This window comes from Canis lupus, chromosome 12 (genome assembly GCF_003254725.2).
Source record: "Canis lupus dingo isolate Sandy chromosome 12, ASM325472v2, whole genome shotgun sequence".
Classification (NCBI taxonomy): Eukaryota; Metazoa; Chordata; class Mammalia; order Carnivora; family Canidae; genus Canis; species Canis lupus.
The window spans coordinates 20,752,904-20,772,425 of NC_064254.1; the positions used below are offsets into that span (position 1 = coordinate 20,752,904).

Below are 19,522 nucleotides of genomic sequence, written 5' to 3' on the forward strand. Positions count from 1 at the left end.
ACAAAGACTGTAACAAGAGACAAAGAAGGACATTACATAAAGGGACCAGTCCAACAAGAGGATATAACAATTGTAAACATCTATGCACCCAACATCAGAACATCTAAATATGTAAAGCAAAAATTAATGGACATTAAGAGAGAAACTCACAGTAATACAATAATAGTAAGGGACTTTAACACTCTACTTACATCGATGGATAGATCATCTTGACAGCAAATCAATAAGGAAAGAGTATCTTTGAATGACACATTGGACCAGATGCACAGAACAGATATATACAGAACATTCCATCTATAACCAATAAAATACACATTCTTTTGAAATACACATGGAACATTCTACAGAATAGATCACATAGTAGGCTATAAAACAAGCCTCAATAAATTTAAGAAGATTGCAATCATATGCGTTTTTCCTGACTACAACAGTATGAAATAAAAATCAGTCACACACACAAAAAAATCAGTCACAAGAAAAAACTGGAAAAATAAAAAACACACAGAGACTAAGCAATATAATACTAAAAATCCAAGGAGACAATGAAGCAATCAAAGAAGAAATACATTTAAAAAATACATGGAGACAAATGAAAATAAGAATACAACAGTCCAAAAATCTCTGGGACTCAAGGAAAGCAGTTCTAAGAGAGAAGTACACAGCAATACAGGCCTGTCTCAAGAAACAAGGCAAATCTTAAACTAACTTTATGCCCAAAGGCTCTAGAAAAAGAACAACAAAGGTCAAGATAAGTAGAAGAAAGGAAATAATATAGATCAGAGCTGATATAAATGAAACTAAAAAAAAAAAAAAATAGAAAAGATCAATGAAACCAAAAGCTGTTTCTTTGAAAAGATAAACAAAATTGTCAAGTTCTTAGCCAGGCCTGACAAGATATAAAAAAAAAAAGGACTCAAATAAATAAAATCAGAAATGAGAGAGGAAAAGCAACAATTGATTCCACAGAGATACAGAGCACTATAAGAGAATACTATGAGAAATTATATGCCAACTAATTGGACAACCTAGAAGAAATGGCTAAATCCCTAGAAATATATAAGCTTCTAAAACTAAACCAAGAATAGAAAAATCTGAGTGGACCAAGTAGAAGTAACAAAACTGAATCAATAATTTAAAAAACTACCAAAAAATAAATGTCCAGGATTAGAAGGATTCTCAAATGAATTCTATCAGATATTTACTGAAGAGTTAATACTTATTCTTCTCAAACTATTCAGAAGAAATAGAAGAGGAAGGAAAGCTTCTAAATACCTTCTACAAGGATAGTTTTACCCTGATATCAAAACCAGAAAAGACACCACAAAAAGCCCCACACACTACAGACCAATATCCCTGATCAATACAGATGCCAAATTACTCAACAAAATCTTAGCAAACCACATATAGCGATATATTAAATAGATGTTTCACCACAATCAGGTAGGATATATTTGTAGGATGTAAGGATGGTACAATATTTGTAAATCAATCAATGACATACACCATATCAACAAAATCAGGAATAAAAACCATATGCACATCTCAATAGATGCAGAAAAAGTATGACAAGATTCAAAATCCATTCATGATAAAAATTCTCAACAAAATGAGGTTAGAGGAAATATATCTCAACATAATAAAGGCCATATATGAAATTTTCAACCGACAGCTAACATCATCCTCAATGGTGAAAACCTGAGAACTTTCTCTTTAAGATCAAGAACAAGAAAACGATGTTCACTCTCACCACTTTTATTTAACATAGTACTAGAAATCCTAGCCACAGCAATCAGACAAGAAAAAGAAATTAGAGGCATCCAAATTGGTAAGCTGTCACTATTCACAGATGATAGGATACTATACATAGAAAATCCTAAAGATTCCAGCAAAAAAACTACTAGAAGTAATTTAAAAATTTAGTAAAGTGGCAGGATACAAAACTAATGTACAGAAATCTGTAGTATTTCTGTACATTAACAAAATCACAGAAAGAGAAATGTAAAAAACAACATCATTTATAGTTGCAGCAAAAAGAATAAAATACCTAGGAATAAACTTACCTAAAGGGGTAAAGGATTTGTACTCTGAAAATGTAAAACACTAATGAAAAAAATTGAAGATTACACAAATGGAAAGATATTCCATGTTCATGGATTGGAAAAATTAATATTGCCAAAATGTCTATATTACTCAAAGCAATCTACAGATTTAATACAATGCCTGACAAAATACCAACAAAATTTTTTGCAAAACTAGAACAAATAATATTAAAATTTGTATGGAATCATAGAAGACCCCGTAAAGCCAAAGCAATCCTGAGAAAGAAGAACAAAGCTGGAGGCAGCACAGCTCCAGATTTCAAGATATACCAGAAAGCTATATTAATCAAAACAATATGGTATGGCATGAAAATAGACACATAGATCAATATAACAGGATAGAGACCCCAGAAATAAACCTATAGATATATCATTAATTCATCTATGACAAAGAAGGCAAGAATACATAATGGGGAAAAGACAGTCTTTTCAATAAATAGTGCTGGGAAAACTGAACAGTCCCCTGTAAAAAAATGAAACTGGATAACTTTCATACCAGATACAAAAATAAACTCAAAATGGATTAGAGACCTAAACATAAAAAAAAGAGACCTAAACATAAGGCCTGAAACAATAACAATCCTAGAAGAGAACACAGGTAGTAGTCTCTCTGACATTAGCCATAGCAACATTTTTCTTGATACATCCTAAGGCAAGGGAAACAAAAGCAAAAAATAAATGATTGAAACTACATGAAGCTAAAAAGCTTCTGCACAGAAAAGGAATCCATCAACAAAACAACAGACAACCCACTGAACAGGAGAAGATATTTACAAAAAGGTATATGCAATAAGGTGTTAATATCCAAAAAATATAAAGAACTCATACAATCAAAAAACCAATCTGATTTTAAAAAATGGGCAGAGGCCCTGAGTAGACATTTTTCCAAAGAAGATATATAAATGGCCAACAGACACATGAAAAGATGCTCAATATGACTAATCCTCAGGGAAATGAAAACCAAAACCACAATGAGACATCACCTCACCCCTATTAAAATGCCTAAAATCAAGACAAGAAATAACAATTGTTTGTAAGGATATGGAGAAAAGGGAACCCTTTGTGCACTGTTAGTGGGAATGTAAATTGGTACTGCTACTGTGGAAAACAGTATGGAGGGCAGCCCGGGTGGCTCAGCGGTTTAGTGCCACCTTCGGCCCAGGGCCTGATCCTGGAGACTCGGGATTGAGTCCCATGTCGAGCTCCCTGCATGGAGCCTGCTACTCCCTCTGCCTGTGTCTTTGCCTCCCTCTCTCTGTGTGTCTCTCATGAATAAATAAATAAAATCTTAAAAAAAAAAAAGAACTAGGGATTCAGAGAACTGTAGTTAGTGAGTTCATTTAGAAAAAAAAAAAAGAAAACAGTATGGAGTTTCCTCAAAAAATTAAAAATAGAAATACTATATGATCCAATAATTCCACTATTTACTCAGGAAAAATGAAATCACTAACTCAAGAAAAAACCTACTAAAAGTACTTTAAAAATTACTTAACCCTATGTTTATTGCAGCATTATTTACAATAGCCAAAACATGGAAGCAACCTAAATGTCCATCAGCAGATGAGTAGAAAGGAAAATATGACATATATACACAAGGAATATTAAAAAGCCATAAAAAAGGATGAGATGTGTCATTTGAGACAACATGGGTGTTTCTAGAGGCTATTATGCTAAGTGAAATAAGTCAGACTGAGAAAGACAAATATGATTCCATCCATATGTGGAATCTGAAAAAAATGTATCTACAAGAAGCTGAATCAGAACTATAAATACAAGAGTGCCTGGGTGGCTGAGTCAGTTAAGCATCTGCCTTTCGCTCAGGTCATAATCCGAGGGTCCTAAGAAAAACCCTGTGTTGGGAGCCATGCATCCAGGGCAGGGGAGGGGGTGGTGGTGTCCATGCTCAGCAAGGAGCCTGCTTCTCCCTCTCCTCACTTCCTGCTTGTGCTGTCTCTCACTATCTCTCTCTCAAATATATATATATATCAATACAGAAAAGCAAACAGATGACAGCCAGAGGGGTAGGTGGGGTATGAGCAAAATGGGTGAAAGGGAGAGGAAGATTCAAACCTCCAGTTATGAACTGAGTAAGTCATGGGAATAAAAAGCAGAACATAAAGAATACAATCAATAATATTGTAATAGTGATGTAATGGAGCAGATGGTATCTAAACTTGCAGTGAACATAGCATATCATAAACTTGTCAAATCACTAAGTTGTACACTTGAAACTAATGTAACATTTTGTTTTAACTATACTAAAAAAATTAAATAATAAAAGCTAATGTACCAATACTGAGATCAGACAAAGTGACTTTAAAACACAGACTATCACAAGAGACAAAGAAAGACATCATATTATGGTAAAGGAATTAATCTGACAAGAGAATATAGATTTCCATGTACCCAGCATTGGAGAATCTAAATAAATAAAGCAAATATTAACAGATATAAAGAGAGAAATTAACAATAATACAATAGTAGGGGACTTTAATGCTCCACTTACTTCAAAGGATAGACCATTCAGGCAGAAAATCAATAAGGAAACAGTGTCATTGAATGACAAAATAGATTCAATGGACTTAACAGATTTATACATATCATTCCATCCAAAACCAATAAAATATATATTCTTTGTAAGTATACATGGAACGCTCACGGGGAGAGGTCATATGTTAGGCCTCAAAACAAGTCTCAATAAATTTAAGAAGACTGAAATCATATCATGCATCTTTTCCAACCACAGCTGTAAGAACCAAAAGAAATCATTCACAAGAAAAAAAAAAGCACAAACATGTGGAGGCCAAAAAAACATGCTACTAAAACAGCATGTTTTTTTCATTTCTTCTCATCAAGAAATGAAAGAGGAAATTTTAAAAACTTGATGAAAAATGAAAATACACCAATCCAAAATCTTTGGGACACAGTAAAAGCAGTTCTAAGAAGAAAATACATAGAAATCCAAGCCTACTTCAAGAAACAAGAACAATCTCAAATAAACAATTTAACCTCATATCTAAAGGAACTAGAAAAAGGAGAATGAACAAATCCCAAGGTTAGTAGAGGGAAGGATAATAAAGATTAGAGCAGAAATAAAGGCTAAAAACAAACAAGCAATACCTGAAAAAGATAGAAAAGATCAATGAAACCAAGAATTGATTCTTTGAAAAATAAACAAAATTGATAATCCTTTAGACAGACTCAAGGGGGAAAAAAGGGAGAGGACATAAATAAAATCTGAAATGAAAGAGGGGAGGTAACAACCAGCACCACAGAAATACAAAGGATTATAAGACTATTCTGAAAAATTAGATGCCAATAAATTGGACAACCTAGAAGAAACAGATAAATTCCTAGAAATACACAATTTTCTAAAAATTCTAAGTCAGGAAGAAATAAAAATTCTGAACAGACTGTTTTCTAGTAATGAGATTGAATTGGTTGTCAAAACCTCCCACAAACAAAAGTCCAGGACCAGATGTACCATAGGTGAATTTTACTAAACATTTAAAGGAGAGTCAATACCTATTCTCAAATTATTGTGGGGGGAGGATGGGAAAAAAACAGAAGACAGAAAGCTTCTAAATGCATTTTATGAAGCCAACATTACCCTGATACTAAATCCAGACTAAGACACTAAAAAAGTAAAACCATAGGCCAACATTCCTGATGGACATAGATGCAAAAATCCTCAGCAAAGTATTAGCAAACCACATTCAACAATACATTAAACGGATTTTTCACCATGATCTAGTGAGATTTATTCTGGGCATGCAAAGATGGTTGAATATTCACAAAATCAATCAACATGATATAACACATCAGCAAAACCAAGGATGAAAATCCTATGATTATTTCAATAGATGCAGAAAAAGCACTTGACAAAATTCAACATCTGTTCATGATAAAAGCATGAAGTGGGTTTAGAGGGAATACACCTCAACATAATAAATGCCACATAAGGCAGGACCCAGGTCTTATAACAAACCCCACAGCTAGCATCATACTCAATGATGAAAACCAAGAGCTTTTCCTCTAAGATCAGAACAAGACAAGGGTGTTCACTCTCACTACTTTTATCCAACATAATACTAAAGTCCTAGCCCGGCAATCAGACAAGAAATAAGAAGCATTTAAATTGGTAAGGAAGAAATATAACTGTCACTACTTGCAGATGACATAATACTATACACAGAAAACTCTAAATACTACCTAAAAACTATCAGAATAAATGAATTCAGTAAACTTGCAGGATACAGAATTAATACACAGAAATTGATTGTTTCTGTACACTAATAATGAAGTAGCAGAAGTAGAAATTAAGAAAACAATTTCAATTGTTGAACTACAAGAAAATTGAACTACAAGAATAAATATCTAGGAACAGACAACCAAGGAGGTGAATGACTTGTACTCTGAAAACTGAAACAATGATGAAAGAAATTGAAGATGATACAAACAAATGGAAAGACATCTCATGCTAATGGATTGGGAGAATTAATATCGTCAAAATGTCTACATTAATCAAAGCAATCTGTAGATTCAATGCAATCCCAATCAAAATACCAACTGCATTTTTCACAGAACCAAAGTTCTATAAAATTCATATGGAACCACAAAAGACCCCAAAGAGCCAAAGCAATCTTGAGAAAAAAGAACAAAGCCAAAAGTTTCACAACTCCAGATTTCAAGATATACTACAAAGCTGTAGCAATCAGGGCAGCCCTGGTGGCGCAGCGGTTTAGTATAGTCTGCAGCCTGGGGTGTGATCCTGGAGACCCGGGATCGAGTCCCATGTCAGGCTCCCTGCATGGAGCCTGCTTCTCCCTCTGCCTGTGTCTCTGCCTCTCTCTCTCTCTGTCTCTATGAATGGATAAATAAAATCTTTAAAAAAAAAAAAAAAGCTGTAGCAATCAACAGTAAGACATATAGACCAGTGGAACAGAATATACCAGAACAGAATATACCAGAAACAAATCCATGGTTTTATGGTCAATTGATCTATGACAAAGGAGGCAAGAATATACAATGGGGAAAAACAGTCTTTTCAATAAATGGAGTTGGGAAAACTGGACAGCTACATGCAAGAGTGAAACCGGACAACTTTCTCACAGCACACACAAAAATAAACTCAAAATGTATTATTCATGTGAGACATGAATCCACAAAAATCCTAGAAGAAAACAGGCAGTGATTTCTTTGTTATCAGCCTTAGCAACATTCTTCTAGATATGTCTCCTCAGGCAAGGGAACCAAAAGCAAAAGAAACCTGTTCAAACTACATCAAACTAAAAAGTGTTTGCACAGCAAAGGAATCCACCAACAAAACAAAAAGGCAACCTAAGAAGAAGAGACTTGTAAATAAAATATCTGATAAAAGGATCATACCCAAAATACATAAAGAACTTATACAGCTCAACACCAAAAAAGCAAATAATCTGATTAGACAATGGGCAAAGTACCTGAACAGACATTTTTACAAAGAAGACATCCAGATGGCCAACAGACATGAAAAGATGCTCAACATCACTTATCATAAGGGAAATGCAAACCAAAACGACAGTGAGGCATCACCTATCACCAGTCAGAATGGATAGAATCAAAAGACAAGAAACAAAGTGTTGGTGAGGATGTGGAGAAAAGGGAACCCTTGTGCACTGTTGGTGGGAATGTAAATTGGTGTTGCCACTGTGAAAAACAGCATGGAAGTTTCTTTAAAAATTAAAACTAGAAATATCATATGATCCAGTAATTCGACCACCAGATATTTACCCAAGGGAAAACCCCCACAAATTCAAAAAGATATATGCACCTCTGTGTTCACTGTAGCATTATTTACAATATCCAAGATATGGAAGCAACCCAAGTGTCTGTTGATTTATGGATGCAAAAAGAAATGATGTGTGTACACACACACACACACACACACACACACACACACTGGAATATTACTCAGCCATAAACAAGAATGGGCTCTTGCCATGTGCAACAACGTGAATGAATGGGAGATTATTATGCTAAGTGAAATAAGTCAAACAGAGAAAAGCAAATACCCTATGATTTAACTTATATGTGGAAACTAAAAAACAAAACAAATATATATAAACAGACAAAAAGCAGAAACAAACTCACAAATACAGAGAATAAACTGATGATTACCAGAGGAGAAGAGGTAGTGGGATGAGCAAAAAGGATGAAGGGGAATGGAAAAATATAGGCTTCCAGCTATGGAATATCATGGGGATAAAGCATACAGCATGGGAAAGATACACAATGGTATTCTAATAATAATGGTATTCTAATAGAATACTATATTCTAATAATAATCTAATAATTATTAATTCTAATCATATTGTATTGTGACACACGGTAGCTATTCTTGTGGTGAGCATAGCATAACATACAGACTTGCAAAAGTCATCCATGTTGCACACCTGAAACTAATGTGACATTCTATGCCAACTATACTCTAATTAAAATAATAACAATAATCCCTAGTAAGCAGTGGGCACATTCTATGGGCTTTTGATCCTAGCTTTATTGAAAGAAATAAATGAAAGCATGTCTTTGCCGCTAGGTGACACTCTTGTCCCACCATTATTTTTGCTTTTATTTGTGGCCAGTGTTATGGGGAGCTGTTTTTCCACAAGAAAACAGAAGCATTCCCACATCCTTCTGATTGGCCTTCAAATCTGCAAATGATAGGATAAGGTGTGTATCCGAAATGAAATGCCATCTTGATGACAGGGCTCTGACTCTTGCCATGCTGAAGTCCTCAATAGTCAGCCAAGGAATCCAAGTTGTCTTGGCACATTTTTATCTAGCCAGTGTATCTTGGCTGTTTGAGGAAATTGAACATCCTATTTTGGACTGAATAGGAAAGGGATCCTGGGATGAGTCATCTGGGGCAGGGGTGGGGGTAAAAAAGCTGGGAAGGGGTAGAAGAGAGGCCAACTTGTCCCTATTTCCAGGCAACAGGCTGGATCTGTGACTACTTTATATTTGGAGGCCCCCAGCCCTGCCTCCCATTAGTTTCCCACCCAATTCAAGATTTGGTATATCACTATTAAATCCACTCAAGGGGACACCTGGGTGACTCAGCGGTTGAGTGTCTGCCTTCAGATCAGGGTGAGGTCCTGGGGTCCGGGATCAAGTTCTGCATCAGGCTCCCTGTGAGGAGGCTGCTTCTCTCTCTGCCTGTGTCTCTGCTTCTCTCAGTGTATCTCTCACAAATAAATAAAATCTTAAAAAAAAAATAAATCCACTCAAGACTTCCTTATTTGTACCTCCTTCTTGTGACTCCAATAGGCATTTGGCCATGAAACGGAGATTCACAAAAGCATGTGGGACTGTCCAAAGAATGGTAATTGACACCAGACACTCTGTGTGTGCGTGCTCACATGCAGGCATGAGCGCACAGCAGATTGAAGATGAATGGAGTGTAAATTTCATCAGTGGCTTAGGCTTCTTTTGCACAAAATGGAAGTGTGTGCAGATTAACTTTTCCTTCAACATTGGAAATCTATCCAGCCCATTTTATTGCATGCAGGCCTAAGGAGCAGTAAGTTGAAACCTGCTGTATAAGCAAGGTAACCACACAGTCAATTTATTGTCAAATCAGAACATTTTTTTTAGTGGAAAGAGGAATGTGTTTTCTAATTACACTGAAACAACAAGCATAAATGGCACTGTTAAACTGGGCAAACTGGGATGAATGATCACTCTAGATACAAGGCCATTGCCCTACAAACAGCTTTTAATCAGATTTAACTCAGAATGAAGATTATTTGTTCTGGTCTAGCTATTTTCCTTGCTCCTGACAGGAAAAAAGAAAATGGCTTTGGTGTTTCTTTAGTGGGTGAAGAGTGACTGCCTGTGAATACTGCTCATTGCCCTCAGAAGGTTCAGCAACTTCTGCTGGTGGCTAACAAAGCCTAATGCCTGGAATCAGCAACAGCCCTAAAGTGTGCATCAATATGCCTGGTCCTACTTCCCTCAAATCTCTTCTTGATTGCAGTCTGGTTTCTCTAAAATATGGCTAGTTGCTTGCAGGCCCAAGCCCACAAACCTGGGTTAATGTGGACAGTTGCTGAGAGATACCTTCCCCTTGCCTTATGACTCACATTCCCTGAGGTAGAAGCAGAGTTCCCCCTCCTGCTTTGATCTTTCTTCATTCCCATCTGTGAGAGGTTTCCTCTGCAGGATTGCCTTAATTGGAGCACTGTGATGTGAGGTGATGTGAGGAGCTAGCTGTGTGATGTGGTGCAAAGACCACAAATTGGATCAAAGAGCATGAGCTCAGAGTCTGACACATAGTAAATGCTCAATAAACCCAAGCTGATTCCAAGTCTGACCATCACAGTAACCTTGCAGTGGAGGTGAGGCCTGTTACCTTCTCTACTCAAGGAGTTCCTTGCCTGGGTGCCCCCAATTCAAGCCTATTGTTGTAGAGGCTAGTGCCATTGGGGGCAAGTGATAACATTGGAGCTTCTATAAATCTAGAGTCTCTCATCTATATATCTTTCCAACCTCAAACAGGATTCCTTTGAATCCCTGAGAACTGAACAGGAAAGAAAGGATCTTAATCCCCCAGGGATGAAGGAGTAATGCCTTCCCCTAACTCAGAACTTGAAGGGAAAAGAAAGTAGTGGAAAACAGGAAGACTACCCTGAACTCTGGAGTTAGAAAGCCTTGAACTCTCACTCTTACTAGCACTTGCTATCTCCACTTAGCCCCTGGGCCCTTATTTGTAAACTAGGGATGATGATGACCACCTGCAGCATTGCTGTGACAACAGAATACTACAGATGTTAAGCCCCAGCACATAATTGATCCTCTGTCTATAGAAACTATTATTGCACAGGATTCTCTAAAAGAACAGTAACACTCGGGTGGTGGGAGAAAACAACTCCATAAAAGTAGGAACCCCCAGAAATCTTGAAAACCAACCAAACTAACCTAAGACTATGCTTATGACCTTTCTCAACTGGGCAGTTTAGATCAGAAATCCCCTGACACCAGGGCAAATAAGCTCGTGTCAAATCAACCAATTTAGTCAACTGGTTGTGGTTGCCTGAGTGCCAGTGGAGGCAGATTCTGGTGCTGAGTGTGAACTCGGTAGGGAGTTCACTGACTGATTTGTGATACCTGTGCTCTGGGCACAGGATTGGGAAGTACAAGTTACCTTCTGTTTCTCCCTGACCATTGGATAAGATTGCCCTTAATGCAGGCAGGATATGGAGGTCTAGAACATTGTTCAGGCTTTGGACAGCTCAGGAGAAATTAATGGAAGGCAGTGACGCTCCAAAGGGGGATACAAAAGGAAAGGCATGGAAGGTCACAGGAAACCCCTGGTAGTATGTTAGGCAAATATCAATGATTTCCTAATCCTATCCAGGAGTAACCTTCTTAATTCTTATCAGGAAAACCTGAGAAATTACATGGAAGAGTCAAGAGAAATCAGGAATATTGAGAAACCCTAAGGAGTGCACAGAGCCAAGTTAAAGAGGAGGAGACTGGAAACACTAAAAGAGTACATGGTCAAATGAAAGCAAATGCTCAAATTGGTCCTCGAGAACATTAGTTTAAGAAGTAAAAAGTAGGGGTGCCTGGGTGGCTCAGTTGGATAAGCATCTGCCTTCGGCTCAGGTCATGATCCCAGGGTCTAGGATAGAGCTCTGCATTGAGCCCCCTACCAGAGAGGAGTCTGCTTTTCCCTCCCTCTGCTTTTGCGCTCTCACTCACTCTTGTGCTCTCTCTCTCTCTCCCTCTTAAATAAATGAATAAAATATTGAAGAAAAAAAAAACAGAAGCACAAGTTTATAATCCTTGAGCCGAAATAGTCAAGAGCAAGAAAGCCTCCACCTCCCCTAAATTGAATGCCCCTTCCAGAATCCAATGGCCTTGTCCTATGTGTATGACATATCATATATCTATTCTGAGGAGTCTAATCTTGAGAACTGAGTAAGAGACAGTGCAGCTAGTTCTTCTGTAATGATAGAGTACAAAAGATGATCATTATAAGCATCATGGAGACTCTCGATATTAAACACCTGTTCCTGACCCTGTTTACCCCCATCACAACTCAACAATAAATAGAACTATTTGAAGCAGAAATAATGGTCTCAAAGCAGATCCAAGTGAGGAAAAACAATCTTGAAGAACTTGAAGAGGCAGGGGAAATATAAAGACCAAGAAGCTTTAAGAAAGAACAAGTTTTCTTTAAAAAAGAACAGGCTTCTGGGGTGTCCAGATGGCTCGGTAATTGAGCATCAGACTCAGGTCTGATCATGATCAGACCATCAAATCAGGTCATGATCTCAGAGTCATGAGATCGAGACCCACATTGGGCTCCATACTCAGCCATGGTGTCTGCTTAAGATTCTCTCTTTCTCCCCCTCTCCCTGCTCATGATCTCTCTCTCTCTCTCTCTCTCTCTCTCAAATAAGTAAATGAAATCTTAAAAAAAAAAAAAGAGTAGGTTTGTCTTCTTCTACTGAAACAGTCATTAAGCCTAGACGCTTAGGGTCAGGGACCATGGAGGAAGCATGCTACAGCCCTCTCCCTAATCTTTGTGAGACAGGCAGTGTTCTTTTGCCTTTTCTTCCCTCACTTTCCAATGACATGGCACCCTGGGAAGCACCCATGAATTTTCCAAACTTTTTAGCAAATATTACTGACAAGTGAAGATGACAGGACCTGACTCAGTTTGAAAAGATGTAGGCTCCAGATTCACATCTTTCTTATTATTTTTTAAAGAAATACATGCTTCAAAACTTTTTTTCTGATTATAGAATAATTATACCCAATTTGGAAAATGCAGAGAGGCATTAAGAAGAAATTGGCAAAAAAAAAAATAAATAAATAAAAAGAAGAAGAAATTGGCATTTACCCATAAACCTGCCACCAGAGATAACCAGCATTTGCATTTGCCAGCCTCATATCTGCCATTCACTAATGGGTACCCTGGTTGTCTTTGTCCTTATGTGCCGTGGGACACTGGTATGTTGGGAAAATGTTCTGTCTCCTTGCCAGTTTCACCAAAGCAGTACTGGCAGGGTTTGGGATAGGGAAGGTGAGGGGCATTAATACTGGTTATCACAATGGTGAGAAATGGAGTGATAAAAAGTGTGAGCAAAGTGTGAGTTTAATGCATTTTGAAGGTAAATGTGGTAACACTAATTGTTGGCCTTGGGGATAATTTGGTGAAGATTATCCTGATGTGTCCTGGCGGGTAGCTAGGGGTTTTACCACCTAGAACCACAATCCCTCATGTTTGAGAAACATTGTCTTTCAAAGCCTTGTTTCCTCATTTGTACAGTGGGGAGACTTCCTCATACCACATAAATTGTGTCAAACTCCCTGCAAACTAGAAGTGAAACAATTATTTCAAAGCCTCCTTATAGCAGCACACATGGCTGGTGCCTTTACACCTTAACCAGGGGTTCAACCCCTCTGCCCCACTGCCCGACCAAGGTAGGCAGTGACCACCTGATTTATCTTGATAGGTGGGGATGATGGATAAATACAAAGGGAGAAGAGCTCAGGGTGAATCAGAGGCTATCCTGAGATTAGCTCTATCTCCTGATCACTGAAATAGTCCCTGGAATTTTCTGCTCAGTCCTAGAAAGGCATTGTCAGGGGGATAAATTGCTGGAATGGGATAGGCACCTCCAAGAAACAGTAGATATACTGACCGGGAGATGAGGCAGTGGTTTACAGAGAGACTATCCCTGTGCCATTGGTAGTTACTCAAAACTACCTTCTTTTACTCATCCCAGTTCCTGCCTGTCATAAATGCCTGAGTTGGGGCTGGTCCTCTATGTGGTTGGAGGAACCAACCAGACTTTCAGCACCCCGCGGACTGGTTGAGGGATGGCTGCCTTTCAGTGAAGAGCTGGAAAAGCAGGGTTGTCTTTCACTCATCAGCCATGTGGATTTGAACCCATTCCTCCCAGTGTGTCTACCTCTGGGTGTCTCAACCCTTCTACTGTTGACATTTGTGAGTAGATCATTCTTAGTTGGGGGAGTGTAGTTCCTGCCCATTGTAGGATGTTTAGCAATACCTGTGGGCTCTACCCGCTAGATGCTAGGAGCAATTCCCCTTCCCACTGTGACAACCAAAAATTTCTTCAGATTTTGCTAAATATTTCCTGAGGGAAAAATTACCCCTGTCCTTGCCTCATTGAGAAACACTGAGTTATCCTGAAGGAGAGAGAACTAACCAGAAGTGTTGAGCAGGTTACCCAGTAGTTAGAGAGATGGCTTCAGGGATAGCCTCTGTCTGGAGGTTCAAACACTCTCAACACCCAGGTCCAGCTAAAACTTGGCTCCCATTTCCTTAAATGTGCTACTTAAGGTTTGACCTTTGACTCCAATGACACTTCCCCCTTGGATGTGGCCCAAATACTTAGACTCTGAAAGCTCTCTGTGCCACTTCCTATCTTCCTTGGTTCCAAAAGAGTTTTAGGCATCTCTGGAGGGAGAGACATTTGATGTGAGTCTCTCTGAGCTAAAATCACGGTGTCTGCAGGGTGGTGTTCCTTTTTGGAGGTTCTAGGGGAGAATCAATTCCCTCACTTTTCACAGTTTCTAGGGGTTGCCCACATTTCTTGGTTCAAGGCCCCCATCCTCCTTTTACAAAACCTGTGGCCTGCATCTTCCTTAACCAACCCCCACCCCCAACCCCAGCTAGCAATGTTTCTCTGCTTTTAAGGAGCAATAAGATTAGATTGGGTCCATTTGGATAGTCCAGGCTAGTCTCTCCATCTCAAAGTCCTTCCTTTAATTACATTAGCACAGTTAATGGGCCAGCTACGTAATGTTTTGTCCTAGGTATTAGGGTCATCCTTCTGCCTACCACAGCTATGCAAACTGCCTGGCCTATATGAACATCACTCAGACTCAGTGCTCCCATTCTGAGGGGTCTAAGTGCAGGTTATGGGCCCAGGGTTTCCAGAAGGCAGTGTCTCTAGGCAGTTAGCACCCTGGGCACAATATCAGCTGTTTAGTACCCGTGATTATGACCAGCCAGCACATAGTCTACCTCCAGCCAGGTGCCTATAGCTGAGTGTTGTCACTTCCACCAGCCTCAAGTATCTTTCCTCTGGCTGTCCCAGGAATACAAAACTCCAAGCCTAACTCCCTAGGAGGATGGTCCAAAGCAAGGACAAGTCCCATCTCCCACTCTCTACCACCCATAATGACCCAGATGGCTCTTCAATCACCAATATAGCCTCTTGTTGGCAATCACCATGCAGAGAGGGTGTCCCGATGCCCCTTCCACATCCACACAAATCTCCCCAGTGCCCCTGCTGTTCTCTGCTCAGCACAAGAGACCCAGGGCTGTGGACAGGCTTATGAAGAATGTACATAACAATGAAAGAGCATGTAGTAGCCCACTGAATCCTCACAACAACCCTGTGAAGTCAGCGCTGCCATCATTTCTTCCAGGCAAGGAAAATGAGGCAGCAATATTTAGTGACTTGCCAGTAAGTAGAAGTGATGGGATTCACAGCCAGGCAGGCTGGCTCGGAGCCTCTGCCTGGCCCCTAGGCTACGGTGCCTTCTCTATCAGCAGGTCATCATGCTTTGCTAGGAACGGGAGTGCTTTCTCCTGGCTAGATGTATCTGCACTGTTAAAAAAAACAGAGAGATGCACTCACTTTGGCAGCACATAAACTCAAATTTGGAATGATACAGAGAAGATTAGCATGTCCCCTGCACAGGATGACACTCAAATTTGTAAAACATTCCATATTTTTTTTTTTAAAGATAAAACCAGATAGGAGTACTTTGTGCAACATGGAGGCATACACCCGACCAACGGAGGTGGATTCGGGTTGGAAGCCCAAAGGTATTTTGTTCAGGTATTTCTGTTTTCTGGCTGAGGGGCTTTAGGCAAATAACCAACCATCTCAGAATCTCAACTTTTTCACCCACAGAATGGAGGTGTCAGTGACTATACCACATTCTCAGGGGTATGGTGGATCTGATGAGATAAGGAAGTTGAAATGATCAGGTTTAAGATATTATTAGGGTTTGAGCATGGGCTTCACACTTGTTGAGAATGAGTTTGGGACAGAGACCTCACTGGCGTTCACCTCACACCACCAGGCAGCACCTAGTCCTTTGACATCGAAAGCCAGCTCTTTCTTTTCATGCACTGCCATCACCTAGGCTCTGCTCGAACCTCTGCAACCATCTCTAGCAGGCGTCCTGCCTCCATTCCTGCCAGTGCCCCACCCAACTGCTGCCCGTGACTAGTCTTACTGCTATTAACCCCAAGGTGCCACCTTCTATGGCCTGGGTCTGGAGGGTGCCACAAATGGGCCGAGCCAGGTGAGGCAAGTATGCAGTTACGATAGCTGGACCCTATGTGGCTCATCCAAAAGGGACTTGGCTACTTCACTCCTTCGGATTTTCTCCACAAGACCAGATCTTCCCATGATTAAGGGGAAGCTGGAAATCTGGGTAGTATGTGAAATTTAGGTCCATATTTTAAAAGGTTGGCTCAAATTAAACACACACACACACACACACACACACACACACACTACACAGGCCAAACAAAAGCCATCTGCAGAATAAATGCAATCGGCCAGTTTTTTACTTTACTGTGAGGCTAAATCCAAAATCATGAGTGTTGCATTCTAGTCTCAGAAAGATTCAGCAGTGACCTACCTTTCCAATAGTGTCTCCCATTAGCTTAGGTCTTTGGCTCACCAAGAGGAGGTCTGGTTCCCAGGACACCTGAGGCATCTCTCCACCCCGCGCACCTTTGCTCTGCTGGCTCTGGAATGTTTTTCTCCCAGTTCCTCCGGCTTTCCTTCAAGAGTTCTACTCCTCTTCCTGGAGGCCTTCCCTGAATTATCCCCAGCCAAAGAATAATTCAGTAATTATATACAATGTACTCTGGGCCTCTGGGGCACTCTCAGAGATTGTGTTTCACCTCTGCTGCACTTTCTCCCATATCCCAGCATGCACCACACATCACAAGGCTTCAGAGAGAAGATGTGGTGTTAAATTGTCAGGAACTTGTGTGCACAGTCCCTTCCTGGGTCCCCAACCTGCCCTCACTAAGCCCCAGGATATTCCTTGTAGGTCCTGGATGGATGTCTGGGCTTCTTCCAGCTTTATGGGACTGAGCAGAGTTTCTCCTGGCTAATCTCAGACCTGGAAGACTGGGCCTGATTGACTCACCAGCTTTTACCGAATCCTTGGACCTGCTGCTCATGGAGCAAAACTCTGCCTTTTCCTTGCAGCACTTCCCCAGGGCTCCACTTTTCCCCCAGCATGCCCCAAGTCTCTTAGCTGCGCCCTGGGTCACTTGGGATCTCTTAATGAGCCAAGCAGCCTCCTCATCCACCTGGGGGTGTGGGTCCAGGTGCTGGCCCTGCTGACTTGGGGGATGCCAGGATCACCAGGGAATGGGAAGAGATGCCCTGAAGGAGCAGCACCTGGATTTGGCTAATCCAAATCAGTACTACTGATATTACCTTCCTAAAAATGTTAGAGCCCAGAGGGGTCTTATAAACATTAAGATCAAAGGAGGAAACAGCCCCAGAGAGAAGTATGGTTTGCTCAAGGACAAAGCAAAGTGTGCCCTGGTTAGGATCTGAGACACCCAACTCCAAACTTAAGGACTTTTTCCCACTAAGCCACAGATTTGCCGCTATCATTCTTCTGATAAAAACACAGAGGACATGTCACAGGGCCACATTTTTCAAAAACTCTGTTTTGCAGCTAAGCAAAGATGGGTTTCTGGGTTCTTATCCTTCCTGCCTTTGTGAATGTAGCACTTGGGAAATGAACACTTGCTGCCCCTCCAGCCATCCCCACCATGGTGCAATTTCCTGAGCAGAAGAAATATGAGTGGTGTGCATCCACACATTTCAGACTCCCAGCAAAATGTGTTACAGGAGGGAACAAAATGAAAAAAACTCTCATGGGTTGTTTGCTGCAATGTGTCTTGATCTGCTTCCCATCATAGCTTGCCATATTTCCCTGGGAATATTCAAATAAGGAAGAGCTACCATTTAAATGGCGAAAAAAAATGTTTACACTTAACACTATTTTTTCCAAAATAAGAGATTATACTGTCTCCTTCTTATGTCCACCCTGGGAACCTCTGTGTCAGTGTAGAAAGAGATCCAGTGATGCTAAGACAAGATTATTATCTTCGCTTCACAGACAAGGAAGCTGAGGTCCAGAGCAGCTCAACATCAGTCACCCACAAATTCATAGCCAAATAAATGGACCAGGTGCTGTGCTAGGTTCTGGAAATACAATGGTGGGCAAGATGGGTACAGTCCTCACCCTTAGAGTGCTTCCAGCCTAGCAGGAGATGGACTATTGATAACTTATATGAAATTGAATGTTAACAGAACATGTCACTCCCAAATATACCACTTTGGTGTAAGAGTTGTTTTGAGCCGAATACAACTGAGAAACAGACCACAGGAAAAGCTCTCTACCCTCCCCATTTGCCTAAAAACAGGGAAAAGACTTCCCATTGGGAAGGGATCCCCTCCTGCTCTCTCTTGTACCTGGAAGGGCAGGACTGAATCACTGGAGAGAACTCCAGACCCATCAGTCCCAAGATGGCACCGAGAGGAAGTGCTATAACCAGACTTCCTAAGTGTTCACATTCCATCCATTCCCACAACTTACCAACCCCAGAAGCTCAAGAGCCTTTTTTCTTTAAACTGTCTTGTCACTTCTCTACGTATTTATTGTCCTTTGGGTCTGACCGTGTCTTGGAGTTCTCATTTCATGTCTAGGAGGCCCTCCATATGCATGTGAGATAAATCTTTTAACTCTGTTCATCTGTCCTTTGGCAGTTTAATTCCCAGGGCCTTGGTCACAGAACCTGAGGGGTAGAAGAGATGGTGTACCTCCCCTACAGCCTCTTCTGACACGTAGTCCTTTCCACTCCGTGATGCTGACACCACACTCCCGAACCAGCAGTGAAGGAGATTTTCCAGGTGAGCTCAGTCTTTAGCTGCTCTTTTCACCTGACCTTGTCACCACTCTGGCTGCTTCCTTAAAAGATGCTTTATTTTGAGCGGAGTGTGGAGATCTTAATCTTCGTAGTCTACATTTCATGAGTTCTTCAGCAGTATCTTTCAGGGCTGGCTTGCCCAGAGCAAGCTGCCCATAGCTCATCTATGTTGTAATGATGTGGCTTAGCCAAAGCCAAAAGCCAAGGAGAACAGCATCAAAGACTTTTTTTTTTTTTTTTTTTGCTTATAATACACTTAGTCATGCAAACCATGGCAGGCTTTGATGGTTTCTGAGAAATGTCCAGCATTTCTAAGGAAGCTATCATTTAAAGTCAGCCTTGTGACCTCGGGTCATCCAAGCACATTTCCACATCCAAAGCCAAGAGTTCTTTACATCAGACCACGGTGCGGAGTCTCTCC

At 40.3% G+C, this 19,522-nt stretch overlaps 1 long non-coding RNA gene and 1 other non-coding gene across 2 annotated transcripts in view; one reads left to right on the forward strand and one right to left on the reverse strand.

Annotated features, from left to right (window-relative positions):
- Positions 1 to 19,277, reverse strand: part of LOC118350433 (uncharacterized) — a 37,732-nt gene extending 18,455 nt beyond the window's left edge. Inside the window, exon 1 of the long non-coding RNA XR_004804211.1 lies at positions 18,771 to 19,277. This is a non-coding gene — a long non-coding RNA (uncharacterized LOC118350433). The remainder of the gene's footprint in view (positions 1 to 18,770) is intronic.
- On the forward strand, positions 15,756 to 15,862 carry LOC112641886 (U6 spliceosomal RNA). The gene has a single exon (XR_003124874.1). It is a non-coding gene; the product is annotated as a U6 spliceosomal RNA (small nuclear RNA).
- Positions 19,278 to 19,522: the final 245 nt, after the last annotated feature.